The sequence below is a fragment of the Cricetulus griseus genome, chromosome 2 (assembly GCF_003668045.3).
Source record: "Cricetulus griseus strain 17A/GY chromosome 2, alternate assembly CriGri-PICRH-1.0, whole genome shotgun sequence".
In the NCBI taxonomy this organism is placed as follows: domain Eukaryota; kingdom Metazoa; phylum Chordata; class Mammalia; order Rodentia; family Cricetidae; genus Cricetulus; species Cricetulus griseus.
In genome coordinates, this window is record NC_048595.1 from 95027969 (window position 1) to 95047571 (window position 19603).

Sequence of the window (19603 nt, forward strand, 5' to 3'; positions counted from 1 at the left end):
CTATTTCCTCCTATGGTACTTATTCACAGTTGATTTAGTCAGACATAGGACTGTTGATCACTCTACCTAGGAAACTTCCCAGGGCATGTTTGCAGCAAGCAGCTGAGGGATGAGGTCATGCCTTCATACTGGTTAAAATAAAATGGAGGACTCCTAGAGCTCAGTGTTGCTCATCTGCTATGGCAGCTCAGTGTGCACAGCATTCATCTTGATCTCCAATTTTCCCAGTTTTCTTAGGGGCAAAAGAAATCATTATAAACATGGAAGCTCAGGTTTTCTGCTGTGTTGTGAATAACAAACTCCTTTGTCTATGCTCTGGAGTCTAATGTTTATTTTAAACATTCATGCAATAGTAAGAGACCAACTTGTTAGCTTGCATATGGGGCAAAATCAAATCTGAGACTCTTCTTACAATTCAATATTATTGTAGTACAGAGTACAGATTAAGAAGTTAAAGATATGATTACATAGGTAGACAGCCTAGAATGATATGATAAGGAACATAAAACCTATTTATCTAGCATTTAAAGTATTCATTATTATTTTTAAATGAAAATACATAAACTGGAAATATGAACCATTACATCTTACTTGAAATAAAAACATAATTTCAGTGTATACATAAATGGTTCTGTGTAATGAAAACCAATAAGTTTTTAACTTAGACCAGGAGATTACCACTGGCATACAAAACAGAGACTTTAAATGCTTCTGTCCTTAGACAATCTTCCTGTCTCAGCTGATTTAAGTGTCTGCTTGTATTTTGGTTTCTTGGTCTTCAGGGTAAATTTTTATAAGACAGGAAAGCAAATAGTTATAAAAATCAAGTTATTGAGAGATACGAGTTCACTGAGCTCTAGAAATGAAATTGAATCTGCATTGTATTTTTCAGTGGCAGACACAGTCTCTCCTTCCTTAAACTTCTGATGGTCAAGTTCAAATACTGTGCTTTATGAAAAAGTGTTCTAATTGCTTATGATGGTGAGTGTATCACTATCCTGCCATCTTGAGCAAATCTCTGGAAATATTTAAAAAGGTTATTTGACAATTGTAAGCAAAGTTTAAGAAGAATGCTTCAAAGGCAGACTCTGAGCTTTATTTGCTATTTTCCAAGTTTAAGATGCTCATCCATCTGGCAGAGCAGCCAGACCATACATCAGCCAAGAACATCTCTCCGGATTGAAGCAGATCCTGGCTCTCAAAGAGGATTTGACTGAAGGAAAAGCAACATCTTTAGCTGCTCCATGGCTGAACTCTTCTAATATTTCTTCCCAATGCCTCCTCCAAGCCTTGGCTCCATCTACTAACTTGGTTTCCATAGGAATAGACAGAGCTATCAAGTGCCACATAGTCAAACAGCACAAGAAAAAATGTTACTGTAAAAAATATACATGCTTTTCTTCTCTATGAAAGGAAACTATGGAAAGATATTCTTTATTCTGAGACTTCCTTACCCTATGCCAGGTTTTTTTCATGTGCTTTTCTGGACTATGCTAGCGTGTTTTATTTAGATTATTAGTCTCCTCAGAAGACAGGATTTTAATCTATAGAAAACTAACAAAATAAATGCTAAAAAAGTACAAAAGACTGCAATGATTATTTTCTTGAGGGCAATTCTATTGTGCTTGTGGTGTTCCCTCATTTATTTAGAGTGACACTTTAAAATGGCACAGCCTTTGAAAATTAGTGTTATTGTTTATTTATCATGACATTTTCATTCATATGTGTCATTATACTTTGTTCTTATTTCTTCCCCTTCCCAGTCCCTACCCTCCCCTCCCTCCAGCTCCAGCCTTTCTCCCTCCATGCAGCCACAGCTCCTGTTTCCTTCCTGTATGCATTCTACTACCCTTTGTATTTCCCACCTATCTGGAAATTTCTTCCTCTCCTCTCATGATTCCCCTTTCTACTTTCATAACTCTCTCTGTTTCAGTTTGAAACCAAGGTTTTACAAATGGAAGAAAACATGTGGTATTTGTCTTTCTGAATTTGGCTTGTTTTGATTAATGATTTCAAATTGCATCCATTTTCCTACAAATGCCACAATTTTATTTTTCTTTATAGCTGCAAACAATTCCATTGTGAATATAGAACATATCATCTCTATCCATTCATCTGTTGACAGACATCTAGGTTGATTCCACTTCCTGGCAACTGTGAATAATCAGCAGCAAATATCAATATACAACTATCCCTGTAGAAAGTTAACCAGAGTCATCTGGATACATCCCCAAGTATAGCTGAGCCATATGGCATTCCTATTTTCAGGGTGTTAAAAGGGAGTTATTTTATTATTTATGGTGTGTGTGTGTGTGTGTGTGTGTGTGTGTGTGTGTGTGTGTATGACACATGTGTGCCTGTGCCTGTGGAGTCTGCGCTTAGAGGCCATTGGATCCCTGGAGCTAGACTTACGGGCAGTTGTGAGCACCTGCCATGGGGGCTGGGAACTGAATGTGGCACTCTGGAAAAGCATCAAGCATTCTTTCATTACTGAGCCATCTCCATAAGCCCCATTTTCAGTTTTTGAGAGACTCCATACAGATTTCATTATAAAATGGATTTATTTCTTCCAATAAATTAAGGCTACTTTCCCCCTCATATCCTCATTTTGTTGTTGCTGGCTTGATTTGTTTTTGATGATAGCCATTCTGACTGAGGAGAGATGAAATTTCAAAGCAGTTTTAATTTGCATTTTTCTAGTGGATACAGGTGTACAGGTGTTAAACCTTTTTTCAAGTATTTATTGGCCACTTGCGTATGTATGTATTTATATATATATATATATATGTAAATTTTTATCATTTTATTTTTAAATCTGTATATGCACATGTATGTGTCTTGTGTGTGGTTATATGTACGTGAGTGCAGTTGCCAACAGAGGCCAGAAGAGGGCACTAGATCCCTTCGGCTACAGGCAGTTTTGAGCCTCCAGCCTTAAGTGCTGGGAACCAAACTCCATAGGAGATAAGATGTGGTCATATGCAAATTTTATTCATTGCTATAATATGATGGTTTCAGTCCTCTGACACAGGTAAGGAAAACAATAGCAATGCCTCTTTAGAGGGGCTCCTATGTGCCACTGAGGGGTCTGTTAGAAGCCGTTACTATGTAAGGAGCCGTTACAAGCTGGTGCACATGTACACTAGGTAACTTTGTAACTTTCCAGCCCTTAGTCTCCACCCCTCCCGTGACATCATATGGTCCCATCAGCTGACGTCATATGGTCCGACGAGCTTCAGCCAGAGAGTAACAGTCTGAGGCGGCGGTTGCCAGCCTATATAAGGGAGGGTTTTTGGGTGTTCAGAGTCTCCGCCCTGTAAGCTGATGCTCTCTCTCTCAAGATGCATTAAAGCTTTACTGCAGAAGGATCCTGATTGTGTCCCCGCGTCGTTTTTGCTGGCAAGACGGTTAGCGTGGGACATCTGGTGCCGAAACCTGGGAAATCGACCTCATCATCGTCAGCACCATCAGAGACCCCTTGGCAACAAGGAGGATTCAGAACTGCAGGGAGGTATGATATGACGTCAGCTGATCGGACCATATGACATCACGGGAGGGGTGGAGACTAAGGGCTGGAAAGTTACAAAGTTACCTAGTGCGCATGTGCACCAGCTTGTAACAGCTCCTTACATAGTAACGGCTCCTAACAGGGGTCAGCAAAGATTCTTAAGGAAAGCAATGCCTGAACTACATTATAAAGGTTATAATTTAAGCCACGTAAAATAAAAAGAAAGATGAATGTGGAAGGACATTGTGAGTAGGGACAAGGAGGTGATTAGAATGAAAGCTTTAAGTAGTTAGTATGGATTCTGGTTTAATCATCCTAATTAAATAGCACTTCTAGATCACCTCAGTATGCAGGATGAATTATAGTCGCACTAGTAAAATAGATACAGAATAAAAACTATGATCCTGGGTTTAGGGAAAGTAAATATGGAGTTATTGTTAAGGAAGTGAAACTAAAAACCACTAAGTGTTTTATTTTGTTTGTATGTATGCATGTTGCAAGCATATGAGTTTGCAGGGACATAAGCCCATGCATGGGCATGTGGAGGCCAGAGGAGGACATTAGGTGTCTTCCAAAGTTGCTGTCTGTCTTATTCCCTTCAAACAGGGTCTCTCACTAAGTCAGAAACTGTGGTTTTTACTAGGCTGCCCCCTATACTACAAACGCTAGGGTTACAAGCACATACATCCATGCCAGTTTTTTTTTTTTTTTCTTCACGTGGGTTCTGGGGATTCAAACTTGGGTCCTTGTGTTTGCACAGCTAGCACTCTGACTCAATGAGCAATTGCCACAAGCCACTACACATATTGAGTTTTAAAGTATCTGGGAAGCATGGGTCTTCTGACTCTTAGAATCAATCATACTGCCAAGGAAAAGTAAGCTGCGTGAGCTTTATATGATAATCAAACCTCATTTGTCATGTGGGAGGAAAGTGAGCTGGGAGACACCCAGCAGTATGCTTTCGAGTGTGAGGATGATCTGGCTGAGACCCACTCTCATGTTACCTACTCACTTAAATCCTTCAATACTGCTTGAGAAGCCTGTAAGAAAAGGCATAAACTTGGTAGCCCAGCATTCCATATCATCAACTCTTGCTTACTTTTCTGACTTCAGCTTCCTGTGTCCCTTGTCTATTAAAAACTGTGCTATGAGGAAAGCAGGGAGGCTAACTGCAGATATTCATGGCTTCCTTAGCCCCTCCAAATCCATCGGCATGCTCTCACACCTAGCCTTTCAGCAGACCACCTGCTGTAGCTCCCTTCTCCCTCTCCAGTGGATCACAGGCATTGTCCTCTTCAAACTTCCCTTCCCCATGTATTACTTTACTGTAGTCCCCAACTCCAGAGAGCTTTCCACTGGAACCTGTAGACCATTCCTGTTAGGGAAGTCGGTAGCCTAATTTTGGGTCTTCACTGCTCCCTTCTCTCACCCCCTTCTTTGTAGCAGACTGCCTGTTGTAGCCTCCCCTCCTTCTCTGCCCTAATCTCCAGTGAATCACACAGACCTTTTTCTCGAACCTTCTTCTACACTTATCCTATTATCCCAGCTCCCAACTCCAGTAGGCTTTCTCTGGGAAAGCTAAGCCTGATAGAGAAGCAGGCAGGCCAGCTTCAGATCTTCACCCTCTCTCTTCTCCTTCAAATTCAATTCCCAGTCCCATCCCCAGCTCTGTAGACTACCTACTGTGGACTCTCCTCACACTCTGATCCCATCCCAAGGGGACTAAACAGATTCTTGTGGAATAACCTGCTTTCCTCCCCCCTATGGATCCCCTCAAACACCTCCAACCCCTCCATCCTATCCCCAGCCCCATCCCCATTCCTAAGTGTCAGCTCCCAATACCTAGATACATGTTTCTCTGTTGGTTACTGTGGCCACACCTATCTTGATTCTGGAAGAATTTCCTACCAGGCAACATACAGCCACCACACTCCCCTAAAAACCAGCGAGGGCAACAGAAACTAAGGAACCAAACACCCACCCAATAAAGACAAGACCATATTCCAGCACCTAGAATTACAATCTCCCCAAACACAGATGTCTGGATGCCAGTATAAACACACAATCAGTAACAGCAAGGACAGTATGTCTCCACTAGAGCCTAGCAACTCTACTACTTTCTCAGGGCCTGCTAGGCCCTGAGAAATTCAACATAGCTAAAACACAAGACAAGGACCATAGAGCATCCTTTATGAAAATGATATGAGGTCTTAAAGAGGAAAGAAATAAATCCCTTAAAGAAATATATGAAAACAAAAACAGTGAAAAGAAATTAATAAAGCATTTTAAGACCTGAAAGGGGAAACAGAATCAATAAAGAAAACCCAAACTGTGGGAAATTTGGAAATGAAAATTTAGGAACCTGAACAGGAAACACAGAGGCAAATCTTACCAATAAAATGCAAGAAATGGAAGAGAGAATCTCAGGCATGGAAGACACACAAAAAAGAAATGTATACCTCAGTCAAAGAAAATGCTGATGATAAAATAAATCATGGCACAAAACATTCAGGAAATAGGGGACACTGAAAATTCTAACTCTAAGAATGACAGAAATAGTGGAAAGAAAATTACTAGGTCAAAGGTACAGAAAATATTTTTAAAAATCATGGGAGAAAATTTTCCTAACTTAAATGAGATACCTATCAAGATATTGAGGCATTCAGAACACCAAAGAAACTAGACCAGAAAACAAAGTCCCCTTGGCAATAATAATCAGAATACTAAACATAAAGAACCAAGAAAAAATATTAAAAGCCATAAGGGAAAAAGAACAAGTAACATATAAAAGTGGACATATTAGAATAATACCTGATTTCTCAATGGAGATTCTAAAGCAAAAAAGGGCTGGACAGATGTTCTACAGACTCTAAGAGACCACAGATACCAGCCTAGACTTTGAATTGCAATAAATGGAGAAAATACGACATCCAATGATAAGACCAAGAAGTATCTATCTACCAGTCCAGAAGGAAACCTCCAACCTAAAAAGTTTAAGCAAAGCCTAGAAAAGACAAGGAACAAATAATCTCAGACCAACTGAATGAGGGGAAACATACATATACTACCACAACAGAATAACAGAAATTGATAAACACTGCTTATTGATACTTTTCAGTATCAATGGTCTCAAATTCATCAGTAAAAAGTCACAGACTAACAGAATGAATAAAAAAAGTAGGATTCATCCTTCGTTGCATCCAAGAAACACACCTCAACATCAAGGATAGACATCACCTTAGGGTAAAAAGCTGAAAAAAATATTCTGAGAAAATGGACCTATGAGAATCAAGAAGATGGTGTAGTCATTTTAATATCTGTCTAAATAGATTTCAAAACAAAACTAAAGAGAAGAGATAGGGAAGAACACTACATATTCATCAAAGGCAAAAATCCACCAAGAAGACATTGCAATCCTTAACGTCTATGCACCAAACACAAGGGCACCCAAGTTCATAAAAGAAATACAACTACAGCTTAAACCACATATTGACCCTCACACACTGACAGCAGGAGACTTCAGTACCTCACTCTCACCAACAGACAGGTCATCCTGACAAAGACTAATGCTGGAGCTAACAGACTGTAGTTATAAACCAAATGGTCCTAAGAGATATTTACAGAACATTTCATCCAAACACAAAAGAATTTATCTTCTTCTCAGCAACTCATAGAACTTTCTCCAAAATTGACAGCATGCTCAGACACAATGCAAGTCTCAACAGATACAAGAAAATGGAAATAACACCCTGCATTCTATTTGACCACCAGGGATTAAAACTGCATATCAACAACAGAAAGCTTACAAATGCATAGAAATTGAACAACTCACTACCAAATGAAAAAAGGGTCAAGACAAATACTGAGAAAGAAATCAAAGACTTTCTAGAATTATATGAAAATGAATACACAATACACTCAAACTTATGGGACAAATCGAAGATGGTTCTAAGAGGCAAGTTCATAGCTCTAAGTGCTTACATGAGAGACAGAGAAAGAGAGGAGAGAGAGGAGAGAGGGGACAGAGAGGAAATGTGTGTGAGAGAGAGAGTGAGAGAGAGAGAGAGAGAGAGAGAGAGAGAGAGAGAGAGAGAGAGAGAGAGAGAGAGGAGAGAGGGAGGAGATTTCCTACTAGCAACGTAACAGCACACCTGAAAGCTCTAAAACAAACAGAAGAAATTATGGGCTGGAGAGATGGCTGAAAAAGAAAGAAAGAGAGAAAGAAAGAAAGAAAGAAAGAAAGAAAGGAAAAAGAAATCACACTCAGAATAAGTAGATGGCGGAAAAAAGAATCAAACCCACTGCTGTAATCAATAGAATAAAAACAAGACAATACAAAGAATCACTGAAACAATTGGTCTTTGAGAAAAACAATTAAGATTGACAAATCCTATCCAAATTAACTAAAAGACAAAGAGAAAATATATAAATTAACAAAATTAAAAATGAAAAGGAGGACATAACAACAGATCCAAGGAAATCCAGAGACTCAAAAGGACATACTCTAAAAACTGGTACTATACCAAATTGGAAAATCTAAAAAAAAAGGGGGGGGTGTAGTTTTTGATACATACCACTTACGAAAGTTAAATCAAGATCAGATAAGCAATTCAAACAGACCTATAACACCAGTAAAACAGCAGCAGTCATTAAAAAATCTAATACCACCCCCCAAAGGCCAGAATTCTAACAGATTTTTATAAGAGTTAATGCCAATAGTCTTCAAATTATTCCACAAAATATAAAGAGAAGGAACACTGCCCAGTTGGTATTATGAGGCCACAGTTACCATGATAACCAAACCACATAAAGATCCCAGAGAAAGAGAATTACTGATCAATTTCTCTTATGAACATAAATGTAAAAATACTCAATAAAATACTTGCAAACCAAATCCAAGAACACATATGTTGAGGTCTTTGATCCACTTGGACTTGAGTTTTATACAGGGTGATAGGTATAGATCTATATGCATTCTTCTACATGATAACATCCAATTAAGCCAGCACCATTTGTTGAAGCTGCTTCCACTCTTGGGCATATGCCCAAAGGATGCTCAATCATAACACAAAGATACTTGCTCAACTATGTTCATAGCAACTTTATTAAGAATAACCAGAACCTGGAAACAACCTAGATTCCCCTCAAGTGAAGAAAAGATAAAGAAAATGTGATACATTTACACATCACGTATTACTCAGCTGTTAAAACAATAACATTAGGAAATTTGAAGGCAAATGGATGTAACTAGAAAAAAACCAATGTGAGATAAAATGGACACAGAAAGACAAACATGGTATGCTCTTACTCATAAGTGAATATTAGATGTAATGTAAAGTATGACCATGCTACAATCCACAAACCCAGAGAGGGTATGTGTTGTGGAATATTAGTTTAGGATGTGTTACATTCATTTATGCTGTGGATAATGATGCAAAAATGTGTTGCATTCTTTTATGTTACATTTGTTTACCTCAGTTAAGCAAGTTACTTTACCTGTATAAAATACCTGATTGGTCCAACAAAGAGCTGAATGGCCAATAGCTACACAGGAGAGAGGGATAGGCAGGACTGCCAGGAAGAGAGAATAAATAGGAGGAGAAATCTAGAGAGAAGAGGGAGGAGCAAGAAGAGGAAAAGAAGAGGAGGACACCAGGGGCCAGCTACCCAGCCACACTGTCAGCCATGGAGTAAGAAGTAAAGAAAGATATACAGAATAAAGAAAGGTAAAAAGCCCAGAGGTAAAATAAAGTTAAGGAGAAATGAGATAATTTAAGTTAGAAAATATAGCCAAAACAAGCCAAGCTAGGACCCAGTATTCATAAGAAAGAATATGACTCTGTGTGTTTATTTGGGAGCTGGGTGGCAGGCCCCCAAAGAAAAAAAAAAAAAAAAAAAAAAAAAACCAGCTACAGTTAGGTAACAAGGAAGGGATTCATGGATCTCCCTGGGAAGGGGAAATAAAAGAGATCTACTTGGTAGACTGGGAATGGGTGGGAATGGCAACATGAAGGACTGGGCTTGGGGGTGAATGGAGGGGAGAGTACTGAAAGAGATGACTGGGAAGGGGGGGCATTACAGGGTTAGGTAGAAACCTGATGCAAGGGAAAATTTCACAAATATACAAGGAAGACTCCAGCTAAGACTCCTAGCAATAATGGATAAGTATCCTGAACTGGCCACCTCCTATGATCAGATTGGTGACTACCCCAATTGTCATCAGGGAGCCTTCATCCAGTAACTGATGGAAACAGATGCAAAGACCCACAGCCAAGCATAAGGCCAAATTTGGGGAATCTTACTGAAGAGATGGAGGAAGGACTATAAGAGCTAGATGGATCAAGGAAATCTGATTCGTAAGAATTCACAGAATCTAAACCAACAATCAGGGAGCCTGCATGGGATGGCCGTCTACGTAAATATGACACTCTTGGTCTTCTTATGGGATTCCTAACAATGGGAGCAGGGGCTGTCCCTAATGCTTTGGCTGGCTCTTGGGAACCTATAATGGATTCATAATGGATTGCTTTGTCTGGCCTTTAATACAAGGAGAGGTGCTTAGTCTTACTGCAACTTGATATATCATGCTTTGTTGATACTCATGTGAGGCCTGTCCTTTACTGAACAGAAACAAATGAGAAGTGGATTGGGGGCTGTTGAGAAGGGGAAGAGAATAGGAGGAGAGGAGGGAGGAGAAACTTCGGTCAAGATGTAAAACAAATTAATTAATTAAATAAACAAAAATAAAGACAGTTTACAGCAAGTCATAGCCAACATCAACTTAAATGGACAGGAACTCAAAGCAATTTCAGTAAATCAAGAGCAAACAAAGGTTGTCTACTCTATCCATATCTATTCAATATAGTACTTGAAGTCTTAAGTAGAACAATAAGACAACTGAAGGAGATCAGAGGGATACAACTCAGAAAGGAAGAAGTCAAAGTATCTTTATTTGTAAATAATATGATAATATACATAAGTGACCTAAAAATTCCACTGGGAAACTCCTACAGCTGATAAACACTTCCAGAAAAGTACCTGGATACAAAATTAACTGACAAAACCAGTAGTCCTACTACATATAATTGATAATCAGACTGAAAAGAAATCAAGGAGCTAACACCTTTCCTAGTAGCTTCAGATAATATAGAATATGTTTGGGAAACTCTAACCAAGGAAGTGAAAGACTTATAAATGAAGGGCACAAGAGCCAGTTAAAGATGGTGGCAAGGGGAAGTCAGGAGGGTGTGTCCTCAGATATTTACAAAAAAAGGTGATTGGTTGCCAAGATCGAACCAGATGAGGTCACTGCATGAACGGCTTGTGTTAACGGCTGACATTTAAAACCACTGGCTGGCTGTTTTCTTGCTCTGCAGTTTTTTGCTTTAAAAGATGCTTGCTGTGAGACAATAAACGAGTTCCTGCTTGACTAGACTCCCCACTGCATCTGATGTCTCCGGGATCCTGGGAGGTTGGGGAACTGGTGGGCGAGTGGCATACTTACCCTTCCTGGGACCCAGCTCAGCCTTCTGTGTTGGGCTTCAAGACCCTTCAATAAAAACTTCAAGTCTTTGAAGAAAGATATTGAAGAAGATATCAGATGATGGAATAATCTCCCATGCTCAAGGATTAGTAGGATTAACATAGTAAAAATGGCCATTCTACCAAAATAAATCAATAGATTCAAGGAAATCCCCATCAAAATTACAAAACAATTATTCATAGATCTTGAAAGGATAAGTTTTAGCTTTATATGGAAAAATAAACAAACAAAAAACAGGATAGCTAAAACAATCCTAAACAATACTAGAACTGCCAGAGATATCACCACTTCCAATTTCAAGCTGTACTACAGAGCTACAGTAATAAAAACTTCATGGTATTGGTACAAAAATAGACATGATGACTGATTAAATTGAGCTGAAAACCCAAACATAAATCCACACAACAATGGACATCAGATTTTTGATAAAGAAGCCAGAAATATATACAGGAAAAAAACCAGCATCTTAACAGCTGGGCAAGCTGTTTGTATGTAGAATACAAATAGATCCATACTTATCACCCTGGACAAAACACAAGCCCAAGGGAATCAAATATTTCAACATAGAGTCAGGTACACTGAACCTAATAGAAGAGAAAAGTGGAACAGCCTTGAACATTGGCACAGGAAACCACTTTCTGAACAGGCACAGGCAATAAGATCAGCAATTAATAAACAGGACTTCATGAAACTGAAAAGCTTCTGTATGTCAAAAAACACTGTCATTTAGACAAATAGAGGACTGGTATACAAAATATATAAAGAATTTAAAAAACTAGGTATCAGAAGACTAAATAATCAAATTTAAAAATGGAGTAAAGATCTAAACAGAATTCTCTAAAGATAAAAGTCAAATGGCACAGAAACACTTAAAGAAATATTCAACATCCTTAGCCATCAGGGAAATGAAAATCAAAATGACTTTGAGATTCCATCTTACACTTGTCAGAGTGGCTAAGATGAGTCAGGCAAGCGACAGGCAGGTCCTGATGGTGAGGATGTGGAGCAAGGGGAACACTCATTCCCTGCTGTGGGAGTGCAAACTTGTACAGACACTATGGAAATCAGTGTGGTGGTTCCTCAGGAAGATGGGACTCCAGGTCAATCCACTACCTCCAGATTCAGGTATACCACTCTTGAGCATATACTCAAAGGATGTTCCACTATACTACAAGGATGCATCCTCAATCATGTTCTGATGGGGAATGTACTTCTGTGTATGTTTATCTTATTGATTGTTGAATAAAATACTGTTTGGCCAATGGCAGCAAGTTAGGCAGGACTAGGAGTCAAAGAGGATTCTGGGAAATGTAGTAGGGAAGTGGTGTTCCAGGCAGGAAGTGATATAGCAAGGAGAAACAGGAAAGGTCCCCTTTTCCTCTCCGCTCTTGCTCCAGCAGCTCAATGTGATCCACCGGCAAGGAGGGACGCCAATAAGGCGTCCAATAAGATAAGTCTTATAAAATATATAGATTTATGATAATTAAGACTGAGCTAGCAGCCAATTGGGTACAATGCTGGCCAAGCAGCATTGTACCTAATACAAGTCTCTCTGTGTATTTATTTGGGCCCTAACTCAGGCAGGCGGCTGGTGGAGAGCGCCCACATGGCGGTAGGGCTCGGCGGCTTTGGCAGAAAGATTTATCGTAACAATGTTCATTGTTGCTTGATTCACAACAGCCAGAAACTGGAAAGAATTAGATGTCCCTCAGAGAAGAATGGATAAAGAAAATGTAGTACATTTTCACAATGGAGTATTACTCAATTCTTACAAAAATCATGAAATTCACCAATAAATAGATAGAATTAGAAAATAATCATCCTGAATGAGTTGACCAAAACCCAGAAAGACAAATGTGGTATATATTTGCATATATATTGATACTAGCTGTTAAAACAATGATAACCAATCTATAATCTACAGACCGGCAGAGAGGTTAGGTATAGAAAAGGGACTGGGGGGACATATAGATGTCCTTGGGAAAGGGAAGTAGGAAACAGCATAGATAGCTTTGATGGGTGGTGTCGGGACAAGATGGGAACAGGAGGATCAATTGGACAGTGAGATGGAAGAAGGATGAGGAAGGGAATACAGAGACCGACAGCTAAAATTAGGGGCCATTTGAGGGGTGGTATGGAAACCTAATGCAGTAGAAGCTTCCTAAAATAATACATATATGAAGGTAATCTAAATGAAATCACCAAGTAATGGGGGAGACAAAGCCCCAACTGGCCACCTGTTGTCATCACATGAAGCTTCTAATACTGGGATTGGGCTACATCTAATTGAGTTGTTGGCCACAGGATTCCATGGGAACTCTAAACAATCCAGGCTTTTGACAAAGCTATAGGTTGTGTTCCACAAACTGAGAGCAAGGTCTCATTGATAAAGATAACATCTAAACAACTCTTTGAACATGGAGAAGTCATGCTGGTGCATGGAACCAGCATGTATATGGAACCCATTTCCAACATTGCTGAGGTGACCAAGAGCCTGAGACTAGATAGCTCGACGACTTAGGGTAAAACCAAGTACTACTATTCTAAAAGAAAAAAAATGTAGCAATAAAATGACTCCTAATGGCATTCTGCTATCTATACTCATAGATCAATGCCTTGCTCAGCCATCATCAGAGAAGATTCCTCCTGGAGCAGATGGAAAAAATACAGTGACTCACAGTTAGACATTATACAGACAGTGAAACACTCAGTCCTAAACTGGATGTCTCCATTAAATGCCTCCCCTCAGGACTCAGGGAGTCCTACAGAAGAAGAGACAGAAAGAGAGGGAGAGGCAGAGGGTATGGAGGACACCAAGAAAACAAGGCCCTCTAACTCAACTTGATGCACCTATGAACTTATAGAGATTGAGGCAATATGCACAGGGCCCACATGGGTCTGTACCAGTTATGATGCTACAGCTGAATGGAAAGTGAAAACATACTCTACTGATAACCCAGAAGCAATTTCCAATTGATAACCACTTGCAAATGAAATTTTAGTTTCTTTCAAGGGAGTCTCACTGGGGAAACAAACTACTCTTAACACTAGGGCTGAATGCCCAGCAGTAGATGACCAACAGAAAATGAACTCAATGGTATATTTGGAGGTTCCTTGTCTCTAATGTCATTTCAGGGCTCTTCTTTTTGTAATTATCTTATTATTTTATTTATATACTTTTTTTCTTCTTTTTACCTTAAATGTCCTTTGTGTATGTATTATAGATTATAGTTTAGTGTTTTATGGGATTCCTAAGTGTGCAAAAGAGTAGGTCTCTGTTTCTTGTGCATTTTCTTGGCCTTTTTTCCTTCTATGTGTCTTGTCCAATTCCCATGTTATACTGTATTTTATTATTATCCCATGGAGGCTTGTTTGTTTTCTGATAGGAGACAGAGGGGGCATGGTTAAGGGTGGGAGGGGATATTGGAGACCATATTTGGGATATATTACGTGAGAAAGAAATCTATTTTTGATAAAAGAGAAAAATATGTCACTACTCCCTTTATCTACAAATAAATCTCTAAATTCTGTACTGTCCCTCAAATGTCAACTACCACCCCAGCCTTTTCTCTTTGAAACTGAGAGAGAGGCAACATAATTGGCAAAGAATAATGGCACAGTTTAGTTATTGGAGTGGGAAGAAATCTTTTGGATCAGACACTATTTTAGATGTTCCAATCTGTAATTATCCCAGGGTAGGTGTCTTACTGGCTGCAACTCTAATCTACCAGTTCTGAGTGAGAGGGCATCATAGTTCCCATGTCATATCTCTCTCAAGCCCTTTATGGACCAATTGGCAATAAAAAATAGACATTTCAAATATCCATTCACAAGTGTGAATTATTGGAAAATTATTTTAAATTGGAAAAATATGGGGAAAACACCTATAATTGTAATATGTCTAGTATAATACAGCCTAGTACAAACTGTTAGCATTTCAGTGAACTTACCTCCATTTCTTTTTTAGCTGTTTGTTTAAAAAGGGCACTTTTACAGCTTTTAATTTAACTGAGTATTATACTTTACATTTGGAATAAGCAGTATTTTATTTTATATTATTTTTTGTGGTGTTAGGGATCAAATCCAGAGACTTGTGCATGCTTAGGCAACTACTCTACCTTGAGCTAAATTCAACCTTAAGCGGTGATTTTCAAAAATAACTTCTTCCATGTAGCAACTGTACAATAATAGATTCAGGTGGGATGGTCAAAGGATGCTAACATCAGTGACAACATAAAAAGGATGAGAGATTTACATACTTTCAAATTTACTCACCATGTGATACTTATTAACTACAAAGAAATTAAAAGATAGTGACATTATAGTACATAGCAGATGCAATTTGTTGCCAAGTGTTCAAAATGAACATCTCCAATACATCGAGAAGCTAATCTCGCTTGCTTGCTATAATGTACTGAGAACAACACAAATGGCACTGGAGAGATGGCTCAGTGGGTATGAGTGCTGCTGCTCTTACAAGGAACTGGGGTTTGTTCCCAGTACCTGAATGGTGGCTCACAACTGTCTGTAACTCCAGCTCTAGGGGATCCAAAGCTCTCTTCTGGCCTCTGCAGGCACTAGGCACATAAGAGATGTACAGAGATACATGCAGGCAAATACCCATACATGGTGATGCACACCTTTAATCCCAGCTCTTGAGAGACAGAGGCAGTCAGATCTCTGAGTTTGAGGCCAGACTGGCCTATAGAGCAAGTTCAAGGACAACCAGGGCTACACCGAGACACCCTGCCTCAAAAAATCAAACAAACCAAAACAAAAGGCACATATAATATCCTTCCTATAAATGTATAACTTGAATCAATTATGATGAAACAGTAGACAAATCAACAAGGAAAGATAGGACTGGAGAGATGGCTCAGTGGTTAAGAATACTAGCTGGTCTTCCAGGAGTCCTGAGTTCAATTCCCAGCAACCATACGATAGCTCACAACTATCTGTAATGAGATGTGGTGTCCTCTTCTGGCCTGCATGGATACACAATAAATAAATAAGTCTTTAAAATAAATGAAAGTGAAAAATAGTCTAAGATTTAAGCTGCCTATGGTATGAGATAATTTATACTATGTAAGTATGCACACACACCAAAGGCAAGTAACTATTTTGGCTGTGAGCTTAGCCTTTAACAGCTGAGCCATCTCTCCAGCCCACCAAGTAACTATTGTAGATTAATAAAAGCAAAAGTGACTTCACAGACTCCAGCACCTGGTCCTGAATCTTCCTTTGTACAGATGACACTATTGAGATGGCTGGGGAAATCTAAACAAGTTCTTGCCATAGATAATAGTAATTATGCTAATTGCATGATTTTTGAGATTCCAAGTGTGGTTACATAAGAGGACACTTGTTTTGGGGAAATATGCAGTGACTATTTGGGGCAAAGGACGATTACACATATATTTGGCTCACATGGTCCAGAAGACAGTGTTCTCATCATCACATTCACTGGGGAAAAAGATGAGGCACACATGATAAGATGTGCACACTTGAGGAACTCAGTGAGGGAAATATGCAATTCTCAATTCTCAACAGTTTTTACAGCTCTTCAATAAATCTGAAATTATGTCAAAATATAAAGGTAAAAGAAAAAATACTTTTTAATCAGAAAATCACACTCATTAAACAATTTTCAAACATAAAGAGACATCCTAAAAAGGAAACAGTGGCCAGTCTGGGTCTTGTTAATCCAAGAGGCCATGGCTTCCCTTCTGCAGTTTTTCCTCTTCTTTTGGGAAGAATTGGTTTCTTTCCAGACTGTACTTAAATTTCACAATGTTTCATACTCATGCCTTAGTTACTACTCTCAGTATCCCTTTAGTGAGAGACAGAATCATCATTAATTCAAGATTAAATCTATGGATTCACTTGAAAAGATATCATGTAAGGGTGTGGTGGGGCACTGAGTAGCTGGCTGCCCACTTCCTAAAAACTGTAATTTAGTTTCTTGTTAAATAAGAAGCTTGGGGTAGGTGATTTCTAAGTTGTCTTCCAACCTTAAAGTGCTACAACTGTAGCACAACACACACACACACACACACACACACACACACACACACACACACACACACACACACACACACGTATGTATATAAAAATCTGTAGTGTGCAGTGTAGTGTACCATATATAGCGGGAACAAGGTACATATGTTAGAATGAATAGTTACAAAATGAGTAATTATGCTATAGAGAAAGGTTAAATATTACATATGATGGGTTTGTAAAGTATTGTTTATAATTAGAGTTAGATGCTACTAGTGACTTGGGATAGAGAATGACATAAAACTAATTGTTCATTATATTAAAATAGATTACAGCTGAAAGTCAATAGATGTCACCCTTTTATAGGAATCTAAGATATTTACTACAAATTTTATTTCTATATTACTTTCTTCAAGTATAATTCACTTTAGTCTCATCAATAACCAATTTAACCGACTGTTTACAGACAGATGGAGAGACAAATGACAAATTAGTACTACCCAGGTTTGTGGCATGGACATAAAAAGTGAATTTATTTTCCAAATACCTTTTATAGCTATAGTCTTGCAAGTAGAAGACATCTTATCTGGTTTGCTATTGATCCAAATGACAAGGCTGAGCATCAGATTAAGGATATGTCAGAAACCTGAGAGAAGGCTACCAACAGACACAGCAGGATGGTAGCTTCTTTCAGAATGATCTATTAAGGCTCCAGTGTTTACAAAGACAGTTGGAAAAACACAGTACAATATACTGGGTTGTATCAAGCAGTCAACAGTGTGGCCATAAAGACGGTGGGATAGTGATGTGATTCCCCACACACCCATCGTGATGCATGTTTATTTTCAGCAGTAAAAACTATGTGCAGATTTTTGATGATAAACACAAGATATAGGGTCCCTGCCCCAGCCCACACTCCTTTCCTATTGTCACCACTTTTTTGTGGACAAATGATAGCATTTCTAAGAGAAGATGTCTGCTGTAAGTCAATTGGTGATACTGTCTAATTTAAGCTCCCTGTCAGCTGCAAAGGTCGAGTGCAATTCAAGAATTTCATCCCAAGATCTTTTCTGGTGATGCCAAAATATAACTTAGCTTAGTATGGTAATGATTTTTTAAAATGCCAAAATAGAGTCCTTTAAAATTCCCAGCTGCTCCTTATACACAGTACAGCATTTGATGAAAAAGGAAGGTTTTAAGGCCAAATATACTAAAAAACAAACAAACAACAAAGCAGAACCGAAAGAAACCTGAAGAGAGCTGGGGAGCCTATTTGTGGTTGCTTTGAGACTAGCACCTTTGTACAGAAGATCTATTGCTTTCCAGACTAGAATGAATTAAAGAATTTTGTGAGAATCATGGGAATAGGAAAGAAGCTTCCAAAAATGCTCCCCACCATACCTGCAGACACACTTGGGTTGTTTTTTTAAAACCCAAGGTACTCTCAAAAAAAAAATCAAGATATCAGCATTTGACACTGTCACAGACCAATAAGCCAAAACTATTGTAGTTTAAAACATCAGTAATATTTTCAGTTTACTTTGCCTTTTGGGCCAGTATATATTCTTTTAATAGAAACAAAACACACCTTTACCTACCATCAGCTTCTAATAGAGAACATAAGTGTAACTGCATTATCATTAAATGCTACAGGCATAATTATGCCAGAGGTGCAACTCCATATGTAAATATGGACATATGAGTCAATTTACCTAACAGCCATAAGTACCTCCTTTCTGGAAGACTGGCTTTAGAAGTAACAAGCAAGGCAAATTTGGGGGTCAGTTCCCTCAATTATGAAATGGGGTAGTCCAACTGAAGTATAGAAACTAGTATTTATCAAGAGGCTTAGAGAGCACCAGTTCCTAAATGCTATTAGTTTATGCTGAAAAAAAGCTATTTGGATCAATGCATTATGAGAAATCATGGATTAGGAAAAAAGAAACAAGTTTCTTTAATGTGCAATTTCTCAAGAATTCTGCATGCCCTATGCATTTCCAAGGTTAAAATAGGCACTATTCCCACACTTATTTGACCATGGAACTCATTTTACACACATTTCATGGGAATATGATCTCCCATGTGTGTTTGCACATATGCAAGTGTTAGTGTGTGTGAATTCAGGCATGTGAATGCTCTGGTGCTGTGTGGAGGTCAGAGGGCAGCTTTGGGTGACAGTCTCTGTTGTCCACTTCGTGCAAGACAGGGCCTCTGTTGTTTTCCACTGTGTGCACAAGATAACTGGCCTAGAAGCTGTTGGGAATTCTTCTGCCTCCATCTCCCATGTACCAGCAGGAGTGCTGGGATTATAGATATGTGCTACCCAGCTGGCTTTCACTGGGATCTGGGGATTAGAACTCTGGTCCCTCACGATTATGTGGTAAGAGTTTTTACCTTCTGAGCCATCTCCCTAGCCTGGGAATGTTATGTTAAGGAAGAAGTGATGGGAAATGGTGTACTAAATGATGGTTGAGATCCTTTAAATTTCATAATTTCTCTGTTTTACTCTTAAACACACTTCTGAATCCCAAGCCTCATTAACTTGGATAAAATAC

At 38.8% G+C, this 19603-nt stretch overlaps 1 protein-coding gene across 4 annotated transcripts in view; it reads right to left on the bottom strand.

Moving 5' to 3' along the window:
• Positions 1-19603, bottom strand: part of Invs (inversin) — a 173435-nt gene that overhangs the window by 73524 nt on the left and 80308 nt on the right. Inside the window, exon 2 of one of the 4 annotated variants that reach the window (XM_027403116.2) lies at positions 11013-11077. The exons of the other annotated variants lie outside the window; for them this stretch is intronic. The gene's annotated coding sequence lies outside the window, so the exon portion shown is untranslated. The remainder of the gene's footprint in view (positions 1-11012; positions 11078-19603) is intronic. 4 annotated transcript variants of the gene reach the window in all.